Consider the following 22,331-nt stretch of genomic DNA (forward strand, 5'->3'; position numbering starts at 1 on the left):
ATTGGTCTACTTTGTCAAGTCGCAATGGACTACTGCGTCCTAAGTCGTTTTCCTTAGCAGCATGGCTTTAGAACGCCGTCAACTACATGCACAGGCCTCTAAAGGTCGTAATATGGCCTTTTGCGGCCTATTAAAAGCCTTACACGTAAATCCCCTGGTTCCAAGAGCTTGTGCAGGTGGTCTAGTCCTTCCACTCTCAATGGACTACAAGGCATAAGTCGTTTTCCCTAGCACCATGGCTTTAGAACTCCGTCAACTACAAGAACAGGCCTCTAAAAGCCGTAATATGACATTTTACCACCTAAAAATCCTTTACGTGTAAATCACGTGTTTCCACGCGCTTGCACAGGTTACCGTTTGTCTAGTTCTTCCATCCTACATGGACTACAACGTCATAATTCGTTTTCGCTAAATCCATGGGTTAAGAACACCGTCAACTACATGCACAGGCCTCTAAAGGCCGTAATATGGTCTTTTGTTACCTAATAAAGGCTTAGCACGTAAATCACGTGTTTTCACGCGCTTGCACACGTTACCATTTTTCTAGTCCATCCATCCTCCTACATGCACTACGACGTCTTAAGTCGTTTTCTTTGGCACCATGGCTTTAGAACGCCGTCAACTACATACACAGACCTCTAAAGGCCGCAAAATGGCCTTTTGTTGCTTAATAAAGGCTTAGCACGTAAATCACGTGGTTCTGCGTGTCTGTGCAGGTTACCATTGGTCTACTTTGTCAAGTTGCAATGGACTACTGCGTCCTAAGTCGTTTTCCTTAGCAGCATGGCTTTAGAACGCCGTCAACTACATGCACAGGCCTCTAAAGGTCGTAATATGGCCTTTTGCGGCCTATTAAAAGCCTTACACGTAAATCCCCTGGTTCCAAGTGCTTGTGCAGGTGGTCTAGTCCTTCCACTCTCAATGGACTACAAGGTCATAAGTCGTTTTCCCTAGCACCATGGCTTTAGAACTCCGTCAACTACAAGAACAGGCCTCTAAAAGCCGTAATATGACATTTTACCACCTAAAAATCCTTTACGTGTAAATCACGTGTTTCCACGCGCTTGCACAGGTTACCGTTTGTCTAGTTCTTCCATCCTACATGGACTACAACGTCATAATTCGTTTTCGCTAAATCCATGGGTTAAGAACACCGTCAACTACATGCACAGGCCTCTAAAGGCCGTAATATGGTCTTTTGTTACCTAATAAAGGCTTAGCACGTAAATCACGTGTTTTCACGCGCTTGCACACGTTACCATTTTTCTAGTCCATCCATCCTCCTACATGCACTACGACGTCTTAAGTCGTTTTCTTTGGCACCATGGCTTTAGAACGCCGTCAACTACATGCACAGACCTCTAAAGGCCGCAAAATGGCCTTTTGTTGCTTAATAAAGGCTTAGCACGTAAATCACGTGGTTCTGCGTGTCTGTGCAGGTTACCATTGGTCTACTTTGTCAAGTCGCAATGGACTACTGCGTCCTAAGTCGTTTTCCTTAGCAGCATGGCTTTAGAACGCCGTCAACTACATGCACAGGCCTCTAAAGGTCGTAATATGGCCTTTTGCGGCCTATTAAAAGCCTTACACGTAAATCCCCTGGTTCCAAGTGCTTGTGCAGGTGGTCTAGTCCTTCCACTCTCAATGGACTACAAGGTCATAAGTCGTTTTCCCTAGCACCATGGCTTTAGAACTCCGTCAACTACAAGAACAGGCCTCTAAAAGCCGTAATATGACATTTTACCACCTAAAAATCCTTTACGTGTAAATCACGTGTTTCCACGCGCTTGCACAGGTTACCGTTTGTCTAGTTCTTCCATCCTACATGGACTACAACGTCATAATTCGTTTTCGCTAAATCCATGGGTTAAGAACACCGTCAACTACATGCACAGGCCTCTAAAGGCCGTAATATGGTCTTTTGTTACCTAATAAAGGCTTAGCACGTAAATCACGTGTTTTCACGCGCTTGCACACGTTACCATTTTTCTAGTCCATCCATCCTCCTACATGCACTACGACGTCTTAAGTCGTTTTCTTTGGCACCATGGCTTTAGAACGCCGTCAACTACATGCACAGACCTCTAAAGGCCGCAAAATGGCCTTTTGTTGCTTAATAAAGGCTTAGCACGTAAATCACGTGGTTCTGCGTGTCTGTGCAGGTTACCATTGGTCTACTTTGTCAAGTCGCAATGGACTACTGCGTCCTAAGTCGTTTTCCTTAGCAGCATGGCTTTAGAACGCCGTCAACTACATGCACAGGCCTCTAAAGGTCGTAATATGGCCTTTTGCGGCCTATTAAAAGCCTTACACGTAAATCCCCTGGTTCCAAGTGCTTGTGCAGGTGGTCTAGTCCTTCCACTCTCAATGGACTACAAGGTCATAAGTCGTTTTCCCTAGCACCATGGCTTTAGAACTCCGTCAACTACAAGAACAGGCCTCTAAAAGCCGTAATATGACATTTTACCACCTAAAAATCCTTTACGTGTAAATCACGTGTTTCCACGCGCTTGCACAGGTTACCGTTTGTCTAGTTCTTCCATCCTACATGGACTACAACGTCATAATTCGTTTTCGCTAAATCCATGGGTTAAGAACACCGTCAACTACATGCACAGGCCTCTAAAGGCCGTAATATGGTCTTTTGTTACCTAATAAAGGCTTAGCACGTAAATCACGTGTTTTCACGCGCTTGCACACGTTACCATTTTTCTAGTCCATCCATCCTCCTACATGCACTACGACGTCTTAAGTCGTTTTCTTTGGCACCATGGCTTTAGAACGCCGTCAACTACATGCACAGACCTCTAAAGGCCGCAAAATGGCCTTTTGTTGCTTAATAAAGGCTTAGCACGTAAATCACGTGGTTCTGCGTGTCTGTGCAGGTTACCATTGGTCTACTTTGTCAAGTCGCAATGGACTACTGCGTCCTAAGTCGTTTTCCTTAGCAGCATGGCTTTAGAACGCCGTCAACTACATGCACAGGCCTCTAAAGGTCGTAATATGGCCTTTTGCGGCCTATTAAAAGCCTTACACGTAAATCCCCTGGTTCCAAGTGCTTGTGCAGGTGGTCTAGTCCTTCCAATCTCAATGGACTACAAGGTCATAAGTCGTTTTCCCTAGCACCATGGCTTTAGAACTCTGTCAACTACAAGAACAGGCCTCTAAAAGCCATAATATAGCATTTTGGCGCCTAATTAAGGCCTCACGTGTAAATCACGTGTTTTCACGCGCTTGCACAGGTTACCATTTTTCTAGTCCATCCATCCTACATGGACTACGACGTCTTAAGTCGTTTTCTTTGGCACCATGACTTTAGAACACCGTCAACTACATGCACAGGCCTCTAAAGGCCGTAATATGGCTTTTGCCGCCTAATAAAGGCCTTACACGTAAATCACGTGGTTCTGCGTGTTTGTGCAGGTTACCATTGGTCTACTGCTTTAACTCTCAACGGACTACTACGTCATAGGTCGTTTTTCTTGGCACCATGGCTTTAGAACTCCGTCATCTACATGCACAGGCGTCTAAAAGCCGTAATATGGCCTTTTCCCGCCTATTAAAAGCCTTACACGTAAATCCCCTGGTTCCACGTGCTTGTGCAGGTTACCATTGGTCTAGTCCTTCCACTCCCAATGGACTACTGCGTCGTTTTCCTTGGCACCATGCCTTAAGAAATTTGTCAACTACTTGCACAGGCCTCTAAACTGTAGTATGCCCTTTTAGAGGCCTAATAAAGACCTTACGCGTAAATAACGTGCTCCCACGCTCTTGCGCAGGTTACCATTGGTCTAGTCCTTCCACTCTTTATGGACTGCGACGTCCTAAGTAGTTTTCCCCAGCGACGTGGCTTTAGAACGCCGTCAACTACATGACCAGGAATCTAAAGGCCGTAATATGCCCTTTTGTTGCCCAATAAATGCGTAGCACGTAAATCACGTGGTTCCGCGTGTGTGTGCAGGTTACCATTGGTCAACTCCTTCTACTACTAATGGACTACTACGCTCTAGGACGATTTCCCTCGCACAATGGCTTTAGAACGCCGTCAAATACATGCACAGGCCTCTAAAGGCCGTAGTATGGACTTTTGCCGGCTAATAAAGGCCTTACGCGTAAATCCCGTGATCCCACGTTCTTGTGCAGGTTACCATTGGTCTAGTCCTTCCACTCTCAATGGACTACAAAGTCCTAAGTCGTTTTCCTTGGCACCATGGTTTTAGAACTCCGTCATCTACATACACCGGCGTCTAAAAGCCGTAATATGGCCTTTTACCGCCTAATAAAGCCCTTACGTTTAAATCACGTGTTTCCACGCGCTTGCACAGGTTACCATTTGTCTAGTTCTTCCATCCTACAACGTCATAAGTCGTTTTCGCAAAATCCATGCGTTAAGAACGCCGTCAACTACATGCACAGGCCTCTAAAGGCCGTAATATGGTCTTTTGTTACCTAATAAAGGCTTAGCACGTAAATCACGTGTTTTCACGCGCTTGCACACGTTACCATTTTTCTAGTCCATCCATCCTCCTACATGCACTACGACGTCTTAAGTCGTTTTCTTTGGCACCATGGCTTTAGGACGCCGTCAACTACATGCACAGACCTCTAAAGGCCGCAAAATGGCCTTTTGTTGCTTAATAAAGGCTTAGCACGTAAATCACGTGTTTTCACGCGCTTGCACACGTTACCATTTTTCTAGTCCATCCATCCTCCTACATGCACTACGACGTCTTAAGTCGTTTTCCTTGGTACCATGTCTTTAGAACTTTGTCAACTACATGCACAGGCCTCTAAAAGCCATAATATGGACTTTTGCCGGCTAATAAAGGCCTTACGCGTAAATTACGTGCTCCCACGTTCTTGCGCAGGTTACCATTGGTCTAGTCCTGCCACTCTCCATGGACTGCGACGTCCAAAGTCGTTTTCCCCAGCGCCATGGCTTTAGAACATCGTCAACTACATGCACAGGTCCTTAAAGTTTGCAATATGGCCTTTTGTTGCCTAATAAAGGCTTAGCACGTAAATCACGTGGTTCTACGTCCCTGTGCAGGTTTAGATTGGTCTACTCCTTCAACTCTCAATGGACTACTGCGTCCTAAGTCGTTTTCTTTGGCACTATGGCTTTACAACGCCGTCAACTACATACACAGGCCTCTAAAGGCTGTAATATGGCCTTTTGCCGCCTAACAAAGGCCTTACACGTAAATCCCCCGGTTCCACGTGCTTGTGCAAGTTACCATTGGTGTAGTCCTTCAGCTCTCAATGTACTACAAGGACATAAGTCATTTTCCCTGGCACCATGGCTTTAGAACTCCGTCAACTACATGCACAGGCCTCTAAAGGCTGTAATATGGCCTTTTGCGGCCTAATAAAGGCGATGCACGAAAATCACGTGGTTCCACGTGTGTGTGCAGGTTACCATTGCTCAACTCCTTCTACTCTTAATGGACTACTACGTTCTAGGACGATTTCCCTCGTAGTATGGCCTTTGTTGCCTAATAAAGGCTTAGCACGTAAGGACTAGACCAATGGTCACGTGGTTCTGCGCGTCTGTGCAGGTTACCATTGGTCTAGTCCTTCTACTCTCAATGGACTACGACGTGTAAAAGTCGTTTTCCCCAGAGTCATGGGTTTAGAACGCCAACTACATGCACAGACTTATATTCTGTTTGTTTTGAGAATACTCAATAATTTATTTACCCCATAATTCTTCGTTTTCAAGGTCTACTTCAAATTTTAAAATTTTCATTCTAATGGCGGAAATCTTCAAGCCCCTGGGCTTCTTGTTAATATTTAAGTAATATTTTTTATGTGTTCCATAATAATTAAAGTCGTTTGTATTTCACCGATTTTAATTTTAATAATTTTATATACTTATAATCTGTTTGTTTTTTTAACTTCCTTTCCTGCGAAATTCACTTAATGACGTTGTTTAAACGTTTCTTTAATCACCATATAAGGTAACGTAATCGGAACGTTATTTGAATGCCCTGAAAAAAGTGGTTATTAAATGTGCAAACGAGACGTTATTTGTCCGTTAATTGAACCAACGGAATGACGTTATTTGAACGCTATATTTTGAACGTTATTTAAACGTCCTGGAAAAAGTGGTTATTGAATGTGCAAACGGGACGTTATTTGAACTTTCATTTCGAACGTCATATAAACGTTACATGCGGAACAATAAAACGTCCTGAAAAAAGTGGTTATTGAATGTGCAAACGGTACGTTATTTGACCTTTAATTGAACGATCAAAATGACATCTTTTGAACGTTAAAAAAACGTTCTTGTGCCCACCTGAAGAACTTACATAAACTGTAAAAAGTTATTTTTCCGTTGTTACTGTTTTTAACACTACAGACTGTGTGATTCAGTGTTGATGTCGTTATAAAAAACCTTAACCAAAAACCTAAACTTAAAGATAATTAACTCCTATATATACGGAGGTGTGGCACTCGAGGGCCAAAATATGCTGATATCAGCAGCAAATATCTGAAAATCATAAGGCAGAACCACATTTTTTCAAAATTACCCAGAGTTCCTCGACGTTGTCCATCATTTTGGCTAGCGCTGAAACTTGTGACTGAGACGCGGTTGGAAGCTAAGGGATCGAGGCTTGGAACTAAAGACATGCAAAAAAATGCCATGAGTAGTGCAAGGGAAATAAGAGGGATTCTCAAGTAATTTTGTTCATTAGATTTGCAAGAATCTGAGGTACCCAATAATGACAAGTAAAGAACAGAAACGCCTTTCCGATGTCTGCTGATGAGGGATGGTCACATCTGGATAATATTTATTTTGTGATTTTAAGCTACCTAGCCAGTACCATGCCAGCACTCCAGGGCACATTTGTTATTAAATAATTAAGTGATGAAGTACAAGAGCTAAATATATTATTTTTATGTAGCTAGCTGCACAAAAGATTTTTCAAGGCATTCTGTCATTTTATATAGAAATAGCTAGCTAGTTTTTTGGACCTTCCATAACAGTGAACATTCAAGACTTGAGTATATAGCTAGTTAGGTATGCAAGGCATTGCATGTTGGTAAACATGTTTTCACGACAAACTGAAACCTATATTTCGTAAATAAATTAATGCATATGCTCAGGTTTCTTTTATCGAACGGGAACCTACTTTTCATAAATAAATTTTGTAGATTTTCAGGTTTCTTTTATGAAATAACAAAATTTGGGAAAGTATAGCCAGAAGTAATATTCGCTTGAAGCGGGAAGACCTAAAGTCTCCAGGTTAAGACTTAGTAAAGCGTAAACTGTTTCACACAGAGGACACTTAGTGTAATGTGTTACAAATCCAGTGGAGCATAAAGGTGTAATATCTTTTTCATAAACCAACATTCACAGAACTTATGATAAAGATAAAGCCTATTGTTACTTCTGCAAAGCAAATACAGTTGTTTAGCATTTTTCATTTTGCATAAAAAGTTCCTGTGGATATTCAAAAATTAATTGTGAGTGGCACCAGACTGGGCGATTAGTGCAAAGTAAACGTGTTGCAGATCCAGGTGGACAAAAAAATAACTTTCTAACCACTTTGTATTTATACGGCATAAAATTTAGATTATGTATTTAGCACTGTGCTTTAGAAGCACATTCCCACTTTCTCTGAGCTGGATAAGGTATTTGGTCCTAAACCTGGGACACATTTTATCTGTTTAAATTATTTTTAATCCTGAGAATCACTTTGAATATTTTCTGTACACATGGCTTGTCAAAATTGATATGCTGTCAAAAACAGCATATTAATTTTGACAAGAACTCAGAAACTATGATAGTAGTAAAAAAAATTTTTGGGTTCATTTCATCAAACTGGTCTAAAAACATTTAATATCAAGTTTCAAGTCATTATTTCAATTTTTACTGAAGTAATAGGACTTTTACTTAGTATAGTTTTAGCATAGTTTTTCATACCGCTGACACCAAAATGGCTGCAGGAACTAATCGGTTTGAAATTAATTTATAATATTTTAATAACAAACTTTTTCTCTTTATGTGTTTTTATTTTCCTGCAAAAGTTGTTGCATGTATTAACATTAGGATAAGGACAAAAAAGTTACTGTGGGACATGGGTTTTAAACCTTAAAAATTTCCAGCGAGAAATTTGAAAACTAATGAATGACAAAATCGCAAAAGTTTATCTTCAAATTTTTAATTTTTGTTAATTGTAAAAGTAATCCACATGAAAAAAGTTTCTGATGTTTTTTATGAAGAAATCTTCCATATTAGCCATATGGGGTAACTTGATGAACAATGAATTTTCCTGCAGGTGTTCTTTAATATGTGTAGTATAATCTTAAAAAATGTGATGTAATTTTCCTCTTTAAGTTTTGACTTTTAACCCAGCTAAAAAGCTCAGCATTGTCCTTTCATACTTAGTCTAGCTAGCTATAGCGAATAAGTTTAATATTCAAACTTGACCTATTTTACTGAGTATTAAGTAATAAATGCTAGTTTAATCCTAAATCTAACTATAGGGTAGCTAAGCTACCTGTAAGAACAACATCAAACAACATCGAGGCTGTTCTCTTTTGTAAACAAACCCATTGGTATTTTTGTAATAAGTACCAAATTTTATGTGTTCAGTTCTTGCGCTTATGAGTGTAACCAAAATACCCTGTACGTAAATCCTAAAAATTATGTCATTGGCTCACTCTTTACGAATGACACCACGTAACAAAGAAAAACCACCACCTAAAACTTTGAGGCCAAATAACTTGAAAACGAGGTGGTGACGTCAATGATTTTTCACCGCGTGGGTAACTAGGGACCACCTAGGATCAATTTGGGTAATATTCCCAAACCCGGATCCCCGAATCCGTTTCGGAATGGACGGGTTGATGACGTCATCAAAAAACCTTTAAACCCTAATATTTCTGCAACTGTTTCTCAAAGGTACATCATCTTATACATTTTCTTGATCAGCGTTTCAAGATCTATGCGATGAAGGCAACAGGTATACTAATTTCTTAATAAAAAAATTTGAGGGGTCTAGACGGGTCAGTGCTGACGTCAGCAAATTTTTTAAACCTTTATATCTTATTAATCATTTATCAAAAGCACGTGATTACATACATTTTCTTGATCAGCGCTTTAAACTCCGCACAATAGAGGCAACGTAAAAACAAGGTTCTAATTTTTTTGCAGATGGGTTGGTGACGTCATCACAATTCATATGACGCTTATTTATCAATTTTATCCTGCCTCAGTGGATTTATCCACGGGCTTTATCGACTAGTCTATATAATAATACGCTAAGTGTGTCTGTCTGTCTGTCTGTGACTTTTGCAAAGTGGATAAAATTTCTTTGATAAAGTCTATAAAACATCGTCTATAAATTTGTTCTGTAAATTACCAAACTTTGACGTTAAAGCAATATTGACGTCAAAGGAAAGTATATTAAGATTAGTGAAGCCATTGCATTGCACTTTTAAATTTAAGGCTAAATAACTTGGAAACGGGTGGAAATAGCTGACGTCATCTCCTGCGTAGGTAACTAGGGACCACCTGGGACCAATTTGGGTAAGTTTCCCAAACCTGGGTCCCCGAATCCGTTTCGGAATGGACGGGTTGATGACGTCACCAACAAAACTTCAAACCGTAATATCTCTGCAACCGTTTGTCAAAGGTACATCATCTTATACATTTTCTTGATCAGCGTTTCAAGACCTATACAATGAAGGCAGCAGGTATACAAATTTCTAAAAAAAAATTTTGGTGGCCATTGCAGACGTCAGCAAAATTTTAAAACCTTTATATCTCATTAACCGCTTATCAAAAAGACATGATCATATACATTTTCTTGGTCAGCATTTTAAGCTCTACACAATAGAGGCAATTATTTCTTTTGTTGATGGGTTGCTGACTTGATCAAAATTCAAAAAACGCTTTTTTTTCATTTTTATCCTGCCTCAGTGGATTTTTCCACGAGTTTTATCGACTAGTATCAGAATTAATTGTCTTTAAATCAATGTTTACATCTGTTACGTTACGATGGTTTGAAATATATTCGATTCTTAAATTCGAAAACACTGCATTGTTATCTTCTTTGATTTTATGCGTGATTTTCTTTATTGTAAGTTTGGGTCTGTAAGGAAAACTGTTCTTTTATTATTTTGGATTGATATATTTCGGTAGATATACAATATACCAAATGATTCCAGTTTTTATAATTCTCTTTTATGTGTTTTCAACTATTAATTTCTTATATTTTGAGTGTAACTTTGGAAGGTTTAGCGTATGCAATAGACTGAATGATTTTGTATGACTTAATAAAAACTGTTGTATTTTTTTTAAACGTTTGGTATCCCTTTTTTCCCTGATGTACTTCTTGAATAGCAAAGCAAGTACATAGTTTTAGCGTATTTCGCTTTTTACGTAACGGTTGTTAGACACCTTTGATTTTTTTAGACATTTTCCATTTTTATTTTATATATATATATTTATTTTTTGCACATGCTTATATTTTTAGACGTTTTGTTTCAGCGGTTATAAACATAGAATAATACAGGTTGTGAGCAACCTCGATCCCAGGGCATTTTTCTTTTTTACTATCCCGTTACAAAAGAGACAAAGAGCCCTGGGTGGAGGTTAAAATGTGAGTTTTAAAAATTCAAATTACTGTGTTGTGTGTTTTGTTTTTATTCCTTACTTCAGTTAATGAAAGATTCAATGGATTCTTCCACGGGAATTCAAATAGCTAACTGTTAATTTCTTAATTTTGTGTAAAACTTTGAAAGTGTTGCTGTATGCAATAGACTGAATATCTGATTTTGGTATGACGTGTTACAAACTGGACAGTCTGGAAATTTTGTAATAACTTTTTTTGTATAACTTGGCAAAATATGTTGGGTTTTTTAAATGTCTGATATACTTTTTTCCCTGGTGTACTTCTGGCATGGCAAAGCAAGTATAAATTTTAACAGATTTCGCTTTTTAAGTAACGGTTGTTAGACGCCTTTGATTTTGTTATTTTCCATTTTTCTTTTTCTTTTTTTTTGTTGCACCGGCATATATTTGTAACGTTTTGGTTTTAACGAGTATAAATATAAAGTAATGCAGACTGTGAGCAGCCTCAATTCCAGGGCTTTTTCTTTCTTTTTTCTGTCCCGTTATAAAAAAGAGACAAAGAGCCGAGGTTGGATTGTAGTTTTTAAAAATTCAAATTACCATGCTGTATGTTTTTGTTTGGTATCCCTTACACGCAGTAAGATGTATTTTGAAATGCTTTGGTAAACTTCTTTCCAAATAATTTTCGCGTTTGTCAGAGGGTCAGAGCAAGTAATTTTAGTTATATACTGCATTGTTGGACACCTTCAATTTTTTAGTCATTTATATATAGAAATGCAGATTGTAAGATTCTCACTGCTGTATTGTTTGCTTTTTGATGGTATATCTGTTCTATGAATTAAAAGAGAGATAGATAAATGTATATTCTAGCGCAGTCGCGTGCGCACACGGTCAAACACAACAAATCCAGCACCCATCCAAGACCATCCAAGACCATTCCATATTAATCACCGCATCATCCAAGACCTAGTCCCTATGAATCCAGCACCCATCCAAGACCATTCCATATTAATCTACCTAAGACCTAGTATTCACTGATGACGTCATCAAAAGTAGAATAAGAGGTCCAATATTTTCTAGCGCAATTCCCTAAAAATCAACGCACATCAAAGTATACATCAAATGAGTAAAGGGAAATAACCGCGTTAGTTTTGACCGCTATGAAATCCTCCGAATTTGTTAAAAACCATATAATAAGAGAGAATGGAATCACATACGGTCAAACAATTATGTGATACTGCAAAATATTGTGGTTTAACAGGGTATTATAAGCTACGTAAAGCTGAATTAATTAGCTTATTGGAGGAGGATATTATAAACAATGAAAATTGGATCGGGGCCGTTAAAGAAATGCCTCATAAGCTCGAATATGTCCTCAACAGGTTCAAGACACAAGACATGTGTAATAAGGCTGTTGAAGGGTATCCCCTCATACTCACGTATGTACCATATCATATAAGGACGCAGGACATGTGTAGCAGGGCTGTTGAAAAAGATCCCTGGGTGCTCTGCTATGTGCCAAATCATATAAGGACGCAAGATATGTGTAACAGGGTTGTTGAGGAGAAGGCCTATATGTTCAGGCACGTGCCGGACCGACTCAAAACGCAGGGCATGTGTACCAAGGCTGTTGAGGAGGAGCCCGACATGCTAAGGCATGTGTAGCAGGGCTATCGAGGAGAATTCCTACATATTCAAGCATGTCCCAACAGGTTCAAGACGCGGGACATGTGCAACAAGGTAGTTGAGGAGGATCCCCGGATGCTCATATATGTGCCGGACTGGTTTATCACCCAAGACATATGGGATATGGTTACTGAGGATGAGGAGCTCGAACTACTTGAGGCCTTTTTTTTCAATATAAGAAATTTTTTTTATAAGAAAATAGGCTTCAAAACCTAAGAATGTTAAGAAAATCCCCAGCCTCAGTATGACAGAATTCAATTTCTGGAGACCTTCATATTTACATTTATATACGTTTATTTAATCACCAGAAATTTGAAACAACATATCATGATATATCGTTATGTGTGGAAATATCTACGGGGTCACCCGTCCTTTATATATCGCATTTCATTTCGTTTGTGGTTTTACACAAGTCGCTTTTGTCCGACAAACAGACAAATAAGGCTATTATTAATATAGAGACTAATCGTTTACCCGTGGAAATATTCACAAGGGTCGCCCGTCCTTTATATATCGCATTTCATTTAGTGTGTGGTTTTACACAAGACGCTTTTGAACGACAAAAACTCAAAATACGGCTATTATTAATATAGAGTAGAGACTCCTATACATACGGAAGGGTGGCCAACAAACAGACAAAATATGGCTATTATGAATATACTAGTCGATGGCCCGTGGAAAATCCACGGGTCCGCCCATCCTTTTTATACCACTTAAGCGCGTCTCGCGTTTGGCTTGCCCCTGTGTAAGCCAAAGTCAAGGTGTGACCTGACGTTGAACACTCTGTGGAGCGCTTAATAAGAGCCGTAAACTGTGTCACAGGATCAGGTGGAGCGCTTTAGTACAGGTATACAGTATGTCGTAAGTTAAGTGAAGCGCATACACCATTTTAATCTTGCGACTGTAACATATTTTTCAAAAAATATTCCCCGAAACGATAGCTGAAATAAAAACACAGTTTACAAATAACAGTCGGTACCCCATCATAGCAAAAACAATCAGTCAATATTATTTTATTTTGCGGAATAAGTTTTTGTGAAAGTTAGAAAATTTATCGTGACACTGGGCTAAGCGCTTACTACAGTTAAACTGTGTTGCACAGGCGTATAGGAAAAATACGCCTTTGGAAAAAACTTTCTCACAGACTCTGTTTAAAAAAAACACAACAGGGATGAGCAGTTAGTCCAGGTAAACATTGTTGCACATCCGTACAGACGTGATTACCGAAAAAGTTTAAAAATGAATTGTCACATTGGGTTGACCCCTTAGTACAGGTAAACCACGCCGTACATCGCGCAAAGGCGTAACAGCCTGTACTAAAAACAACAGTCTGTTGTAACACTGGGCTAACCGCTTGTATAGTTAAACAGAGTTGAACAGGCGTATAGGCGTAATACCCCTTTCCAAAAAAACTTCATTGCAACTTCGGTTTTAATGAAAACACAAGGAACATCTTGTCATTACCGGTTCAGTTAAAATAATCTGTCAGTCATTTTATTTGCACAAAAAGTTTTCAGGAAAAAATAATAAAGATGTAGCAACCTAGCTAACTGCATTTGACATAACACTTTTTGTTTAAGAATATTGTTGTAGCCAAACTGCATTTTTTTACTCTCAGTTTTTAGCCAAAGATAGGAGCTAGCTAAATGGCTACAGTCTCAACACAAAAATAAATGGTGGGTAGGATAAAAAACTGTTATACCATACAGAATAGTAATAAGTAAGGTTCTAGCTAGCCAGCCTCGAAAATCTTCGTTCCTATAGCCCAAAATCCTAAAACTGGTGCGTTTAAGATCTGTACGTTGCTAGAAAACGGGACAATATATTTGTCTTAACATTGAAAACAAACAGAAAACAAATATTTAAAAAATATAAAGATTTCAGAAGATTAAAAAAGGCAAACAGGCCTACAAACCTCCCACACATTGCACATGACTATTTTCAAAATCAAAATGGCCTTCCTTCATTCAGCCGCGAAATTTTGGGTTGTATTTTTAAGAATCAAAATGGTCTTCGTTCATTTCATTCAACCGCGAAAATATATGGAATTGTTTTTTTACGCGAAAATATTGGATTCTTTTTTGGTCGCGAAAATCTTTGATTGGTTTTTATAGAATCAGGCGTCGTGATTGGTATACTACGCGCGAGCGGTCAAAACAATGTCGGTAAAGATATATCACATTTGGTATTGGTGTGCATTTTAAAAATTTCGTGTTTCCGCCACGGGACACGGCTTCCGCGGACGGACAGACAGACAAAATACGGCTATTATTAAAGAGACTAATCGTTTACCCGTAAAAAAATTCACAGGGTCGCCCGTCCTTTATATATCACATTTCATTTCGTGTGTGGTTTTACACAAGACGCTTTTGGCCGACAAAGAGACAAAATACAGATTGACAAACAGACAAAATATGGCAACTAGTCTTTTACCCATGGAGAAATCCACAAGGTCGCCCGACTTTTATATATCGCATTTCATTGTATAAAAACCATACATTTACGTTAGGTATATACGTTAAGGGGGCTTCAAAAAGTTTTTTGGGCCCTGTTAGCGGGATATCGCCGCTAGGATTTGGATAGCCTCCCTTCCCCCTCGTTACCGGATTTCCGTCTGTAAAATACACGGCAATATCCCGCAAACATGGCCCAAAAAATTTTTTAGAAGCCCCTTAACCCAGCAAAAATTTTATGAGGATCTAGATGGTCAGGGAAATCCTCTTAATTCAGCTGTAAAGCTTAATTTGAAGATCTTCTAAATAAGCTGTATCATACAGCTTAATTAGGTGACATATATCTAAATTAGAAGGTAGAAAAAGTTTTTCCTCGATTTCTCGAAAAATGTAAATTTTAGCAGAATCACCACTGCAGCTCTTTCATCGTCAGTTTGAGCACTACATTTTTAAAAAAATTTCCAGCACCCCGGGTTCAAAAGATATGGAATAGAAACAATGGTTCAATGTAGCGATAGTTTATTTAAGCTGTACTGCATCCTAGTTAGGATATTACGTCATGTGATACAGCCTATTTAAGCAGCTTTTTAGAGATAGTTCCTTCTGGCACAGTCGACGTCAACCAAAGGGAAATTCCCTAAGTCATCTGTTAGTAACCAACACAAAATAATATGAATATGCTAACAAGAAGCCCCGGGGGCTCTAAGAGTTTCCGCTCGCTACCAAAATATTTGATGACAACCTGCTAATTTGTTGTGTTATCATGGTGCATGAAGCTCTGAAGATAAAGCACACAAGTCACATTATATCTTACAACAAACGCAAACAAAACGAAACGTGTATAATAAACTCACATTTTAAAAGAAATTGCTAACAAAAATACAGCCTATCATTTATGGTTGAAAGTCTTGCGATTGAAAGGTTTATGGTCTTAAACGGCATTTAGTTGACAAAAAATCAAAATTTTGATGTGACCATCATTTTCAGCATACTTTTTTTATTAACTGTGCCAATTTTTGTCGAAAATAAAGTAGTTTTAATTTTTGGACAAATTGTGGCCTGAAATGACATTTAGGTGACAAAAAATCACATTTTTCTATCATCATCACTTTCAGCATACTTTATTTGTTAATTGTGCCAAATTTGGCCAAAAATGAAGTGGTTTTAATTTTTGGACTATTTTTGGCCTAAAATGGCATTTAGGTGACAAAAATCAAAATTTTGATGTCACCATTATGTTCAGCATACTTTTTTTGTTAACTTTGCCAATTTTTGTTAAAAATGAAGTAGTTTTAATTTTTGGACCAATTTTGGCCTAAAATGACATTCAGGTGACAAAAATCAAAACTATGATGTCCCCATTATGTTCAGCATACTTTTTTTGTTAACTTTGCCAATTTTTGTTAAAAATGAAGTAATTTTAATTTTTGGACCAATTTTGGCCTAAAATGACAGTTAAGGTGGCAAAAAATCAAAATTTTGATCTCACCACCATGTTCAGCATACTTTATTTGTTTACTGTGCCAAATTTTGTTGAAAATAAAGTAGTTTTAATTTTTGGACCAATTTTGGTCAATGACATTTAAGGTGTGGCAAAAAACCAAAATTTTGATGTCACCATCATGTTCAGCATACTTTTTTGTTAACTGTGTCAAATTTTGTTGAAAATAAAGTAGTTTTAATTTTTGGACCAATTTTGGCCTAAAATGACATTTAGTTGACAAAAATCAAAATTATGATGTCACCATTATGTTCAGCATACTTTTTTTGTTAACTGTGCCAAATTTTGTCAAAACAAATACCAATTTTGGCCTGAAACGTCATTTAGATGACTTCCCAGTACTTAGGGAGCTTGGGTACGAAGTTTAAATCTGTGACGTTGCAATTGACCATTTGGGGCAGGGTTAGTTAGTTAATCATCTATCCTCCTCTCAGAGGAACGTGAAATCCCAGGGTCGATTTTTTCTCAAAAAAACGACGGTTTTAAAGAATTTCCTACGCCTTCTGGCGCGGAAATTCAATAACCAACACATAATGATATATAAATGCCAGTAACCAACACAAAGTAATATGAAATGTAGGATACATAACAACATCAACGCATGCGCAAAGGTATATATGCTTACATCAACAAAAATAGAATTGAATAAAGGGACATTCCTATAATGGCTAGTTGCCAACACATAATCATATTAAATGTAAGATACATTTAATACTAACACATAATCATATTAAATAATATAAACAAAATCATATGACGTCATGCGCAATAGTATATATAGTATTATACAAAATATGAGTAAAATTATCATGACCGTGCCAGAAATTTTGTTGAAATCAAAAATTATATATAATAAAGAGATGGATTTAAATTCAAGTACTGTAAAACAATTACTCGTAATTGCGAAAACACGTGGGCTTACGGGTTATTTAGAATTACGCAAATCAGACCTTATTGCTTTATTAGATACACAGCCATTCTCACCACAAGCCATGGACATTTTTGAAAAACAAGAGATGCTCAGATCCCGACCTATTAACAGGAACATCGAGCCACATGTACCTACATTAGAGGAAATGAAGGAGTTTGAACGCCAAGAACTGAAGAAAACTCGTCCTGTAGTCAAAAGTAAGCTGCGGGAATGGTCAGACTGGCTATTATCACATGTACCTGAGATTATAAAGAAACCAGTGCAAAGTATATATACATCGATAAAATCACGAATACTTTCACTATATGATGGTGCCAAGAAGACCCTGGTTGGCGAGGTCGAGGAAGAAGCGAAGGAGGACCATGCTACAGAGCAACCAAAGCAAGATTTTACGCCTCAGGAACATAAGCATGCTTTACACAAGACATTCAAGAGTTTTCGTATAGCTGGCATAGACGGAACAGATATTGATAGATATCTTGGTATGATACGATCACGTGTGAAAAATTTGATCGAGAACCAAGTGGAGGAAATGGAATCTGCAAAGATACAGTGCTCCCTATGGATTTTATGGAAAAAACAATGGTACCAACGAGTTTATCGAAGTAGACAAAGTATTCCACAGCAACATGACATCTATATTCTAGGGCACAAACGTGAATGAAGTGATGGATACGATGTTTGCTCAAATTAAAACGCATGTGGAGAATCCTGCATTACCCAAGAGTGGCTTTAGTATCGGTAGAATAAATAACATGGATATAGATTTTCATAAATTGAAGTTAACGAGAGGCTCATCATACATTGAAACACCCAGATGGATCGCGATGAAAAAAGCCATCATTAACCCTATAAATGATGATGATGAGTGCTAAATGGTCAATTTTCGTCGCCATAAATCACGAAGAGATAGGTACAAACCATCAGAGAATAAGCAAGCTTCGACCATATGAGGAAGGGTATAATTGTGATGGTATAGAATTTCCTACTAGTATCAAGGACATCACAAAATTTGAACGTAACAATCCTGACATTGCCGTAAACGTTCTGTATGTAACAGGTGGTAAGAGCTTTAATATCCTGCGGCGATCGGTATTTAACGAAAGGGATACTCAGGTTAATCTGCTACTGATTACTGATGACAAGAGGAACCATTACGTATCCATCAAAAATCTATCAAGACTACTAGGACGTGAGATATCGAAGAATCATGGGAAAATGCAGTTCAAGGTCCCATTCGTTATATATGCAGATTTTGAAAGCCTACTGATACCGATGAAAGAGAATGCTCGGGATATAAAGAACATAAACAAAATTGTACCATGCGGTTGGTGTATGTATTCCACCTTTGCTCATGGAGAAATGCCGGACCCGTTAACAGTATATAGGGACGATGACTGCATAACCCGATTTGTCAATCACCTGTCAATCACCAGTATATAGGGACGATGACTGCATAACCCGATTTGTCAATCACCTGGAGGATGAGGTAAAGCGGCTCTACGCTATCTTCCCACAGAAGCCTATAATGGAACTAACTGAGATGCAGAAGAATTCATATGATTCTGCTGAAACATGCCATATATGTATGAAGCCGTTCAGCGATGAAAATCGCAAGGTTAGAGATCATTGTCATTACACAGGGTTATACAGGGGTCCAGCCCATAACACATGTAACCTCAAGTATAGGATACCTAATCACGTACCCGTATTATTCCACAATTTAAGTGGTTATGACGCGCACTTATTCATCCGTGAATTAGGTGAAAAATATGACACCCAGGATATAGGTTGTATTGCTGAGAATACCGAGAAGTATATATCGTTTAATGTTAAAATCAAAGTACCCATTGGCGACGGCGAAACGTATAAAAAGATTGAAATACGATTCATCGATAGTTGTCGCTTCATGTCCTCTTCATTAGAAAAATTGGCAAGCAACCTCGATGATGAACAATGCCAAAATCTCCGTTGGTATTTCACTGATGATGATATCCTTAAGCTCATGCGAAGAAAGGGTGTATATCCCTATGAGTATATGGATGGCTGGCGACGATTCGAGGAGACTAAGCTACCTCCAAAGGAGGCTTTCTATAGCAAGTTGAATATAAAGGGTATCAGTGACAATGATTATGAACATGCTCAGGAAGTATGGGATGCTATCAATCCGAAGGGGGATGAAACTACCATGGGTGACTATCATGATACGTACTTAGTGACTGACGTTTTACTACTCACCGATGTATTCCAAAACTTTCGAGTAGTGTGTCATACTAACTATGGGCTCGACCCCGCTCACTTCTACAGCGCACCCGGCTTAGCTTGGAAGGCAGCACTCAAATACACGGGTGTAAGGCTCGAACTTGTAACTAATCCTGACATACTCCTGATGTATGAAAAAGGAATACGAGGTGGTATCACGCAGAGTGTTCACAGGTACGCGGGGGCCAACAACAAATATATGGGTGATCAATACGACCCGAAGGTTGAGTCGTCATATCTCCAATACCTGGTTGCTAATAACCTATATGGCTGGGCGATGCAACAGCCTCTTCTAACCCATGGGTTCAAATGGGCATGACTATGGAAAACATTCTTTGGAACAAGACTAGACAAAGATCGAACAAAAAGGTGTTTCAATGGCGATCGTTCTTGTAGCTTTTCAATAATACCTTTAATAAGTACGAAAACAAGGTTTTGGTGGCAGTTGTTAACTTGACTAATTCCGGTGGTAAATGATTCTCTCTTTTCTCAAATCAATATCAATTAAAGAATAAGCTGAATCAGTTTCATCAATAACGGTTTTTTCGATGAAAATCTTCATTAACCGACGGATAATATTTTCTAATATTTCCGAAACAAATGGCATAATTGGATTATCCGTGTGGAATTGCTTCAGATACGAAGACATCATGCTGGCTACATCAACAAAGAATTGTAACTTTACCTGCATAAACATGTCAGTGTGGTGGGTGACCAAGGTGTCATACGAACTGCTTTTGCTTGGTTGTTTTGATTTGCATAAGGTTTGATAATGCTTTATGACATTCACAACATTTTCCCAAACTTCCTTTGCTCGGATGGCAACAGGTTCATCTTCAACCTAGTGTGTCTGGCAAAACATTATTAAAAAAACATCTGATTTGCTTAACTGAATATATAGATCTCTTCGAGCTGGGAAATCATTGAACAGCTTCCACATGGCCTTTAAAACCTTTTTCAATTTCCAGCCAGTTGCTTTTACGCCAGTCTGAAAGGCTCCGTGCACCACGTGTAATCCACACGAACCAGCATCAATAATTTTAAGAAAAAATCTTAAGAAAAAAATCATTTTGTGCGACAGGCTGAGCATGCAGGTCATTACAACACGGACACGAAAGCCAAGTCATCAAAATTTCAAGAAAAAAACTCACTTTGTACGACAGGCTAAGAATGCAGGTCATTACAACACTGACATGAAAGTCAAGTCATCAAAATTTCAAGAAAAAACTCACTTTGTACGACAGGCTAAACATACAGGTCATTAAAACACTGACACAAAAGCCATATCATCAAGATTTCTAGAAAAACTCACTTTGTACGGCAGGCTAAGCATGCAGGTCATTACAACATTGACATGACAGCCAAGTCATCAAAATTTCAAGAAAAAACTCACTTTGTACGACAGGCTAAACATGCAGGTTATTAAAACACTGACATGAAAGTCAAGTCATCAAAATTTCAAAAAAAAACTCACTTTGTACGACAGGCTAAACATACAGGTCATTAAAACACTGACACAAAAGCCAAGTCATCAAGATTTCTAGAAAAACTTACTTTGTATGGCAGGCTAAGCATGCAGGTCATTACAACACTGACATGAAAGCCAAGTCATTTAAATTTCAAGAAAAAACTCACTTTGTACGACAGGCTAAACATGCAGGTCATTACAACACTAAAACAAAAGCCAAGTCATCAAAATTTCAAACTGACTTTGTACGATAGGCTAAGCATGCAGGTCATTGCAACACTGACATAAAAGCCAAGTCATTAAAAATTCAAGAAAGAAACTCTTTTTTATTGTCATTACAACACTGACAAGCCCTAAGCCATTTTCAAAAAATTAAGAAACAGTTCTTTATATATTCAAACCTTGGCTACATAGCTAGCTACACAACTTATATATACTAAGAAGTTGTTTCTTTATTTTGTTGTGATCGTTCCTGCAACGAAATTTTTCTATCCTAAACTATTTATAAAATTACCTTACCCTGTACGTACATTTACATAACATAAAATATATACAACGTTCCACCGCTACCTCTTTCCGCCATCATTATTGCCCACTAGTCCATGTGCTCACAAAATTAAATTATTATTTAGCTAAAATTAGCACTTCTTTAACACTACTATGCAAACGACGCTATTGTAATATCGTTATTTATAAACGTAACTTTTGGTTTCTTTAAAAAAATCTTTAAAATAACGTTACAAAAGAAATGTTACAAAAACGACTAATCATATACCGTTCTTATAACGTCACACTAATAACGTTAAAAATACGTGACAGTGACTTTTAGAAATCGTTATTTTAAGAACGTTTCTAAAACGTTTAATTTGAGTTAGTGTAAATGACGTTACAAAATAGATGTTACATAAACGTTTAATCTTATACTGCTTTTTTAACGTCAAGCTAATAACGTTGAAAATACGTCATTTAGTGGCATGCAAAAAACGTTTTTCTCACAACGTTTATTAAACGTTAACTTTATGTTTGTCTTAATAAAGTTAGAAAAGAAACGTTACAAAAACGTTTGATCGTATACCGTTTTAATAACATCACACTAATAACGTTAAAAATACATATTTAAAGTTTTAAAAACGTTTAATTTAGGTTTGTGTGGAAAACGTTGCAAAAGAAGCGTTTAAATAACGTCATTTTTCGGTTCCGAAAGTTGCAACCAAAAAAACACTTAAAAATGTGCCCACTGGGAAGGGTCTCTTTTTTATGACTATGGTAAAACACTCGTCTCACTCTCGGTATGTAAAAACACAGCAAAAGCGGCGTACCGGACGGGTTTCAAAGTGGCTCGTAATCAAAAGAAATTGGACGTTGCTTAAAAGTATCTTCTTCTCTTTTTAAAACTACCTTGCTCACACAGGTTCAAGAAAAATCGGGTTTGCGGTTAATCAAAA

This window comes from Hydractinia symbiolongicarpus, chromosome 6 (genome assembly GCF_029227915.1).
Source record: "Hydractinia symbiolongicarpus strain clone_291-10 chromosome 6, HSymV2.1, whole genome shotgun sequence".
Lineage (NCBI taxonomy): Eukaryota > Metazoa > Cnidaria > Hydrozoa > Anthoathecata > Hydractiniidae > Hydractinia > Hydractinia symbiolongicarpus.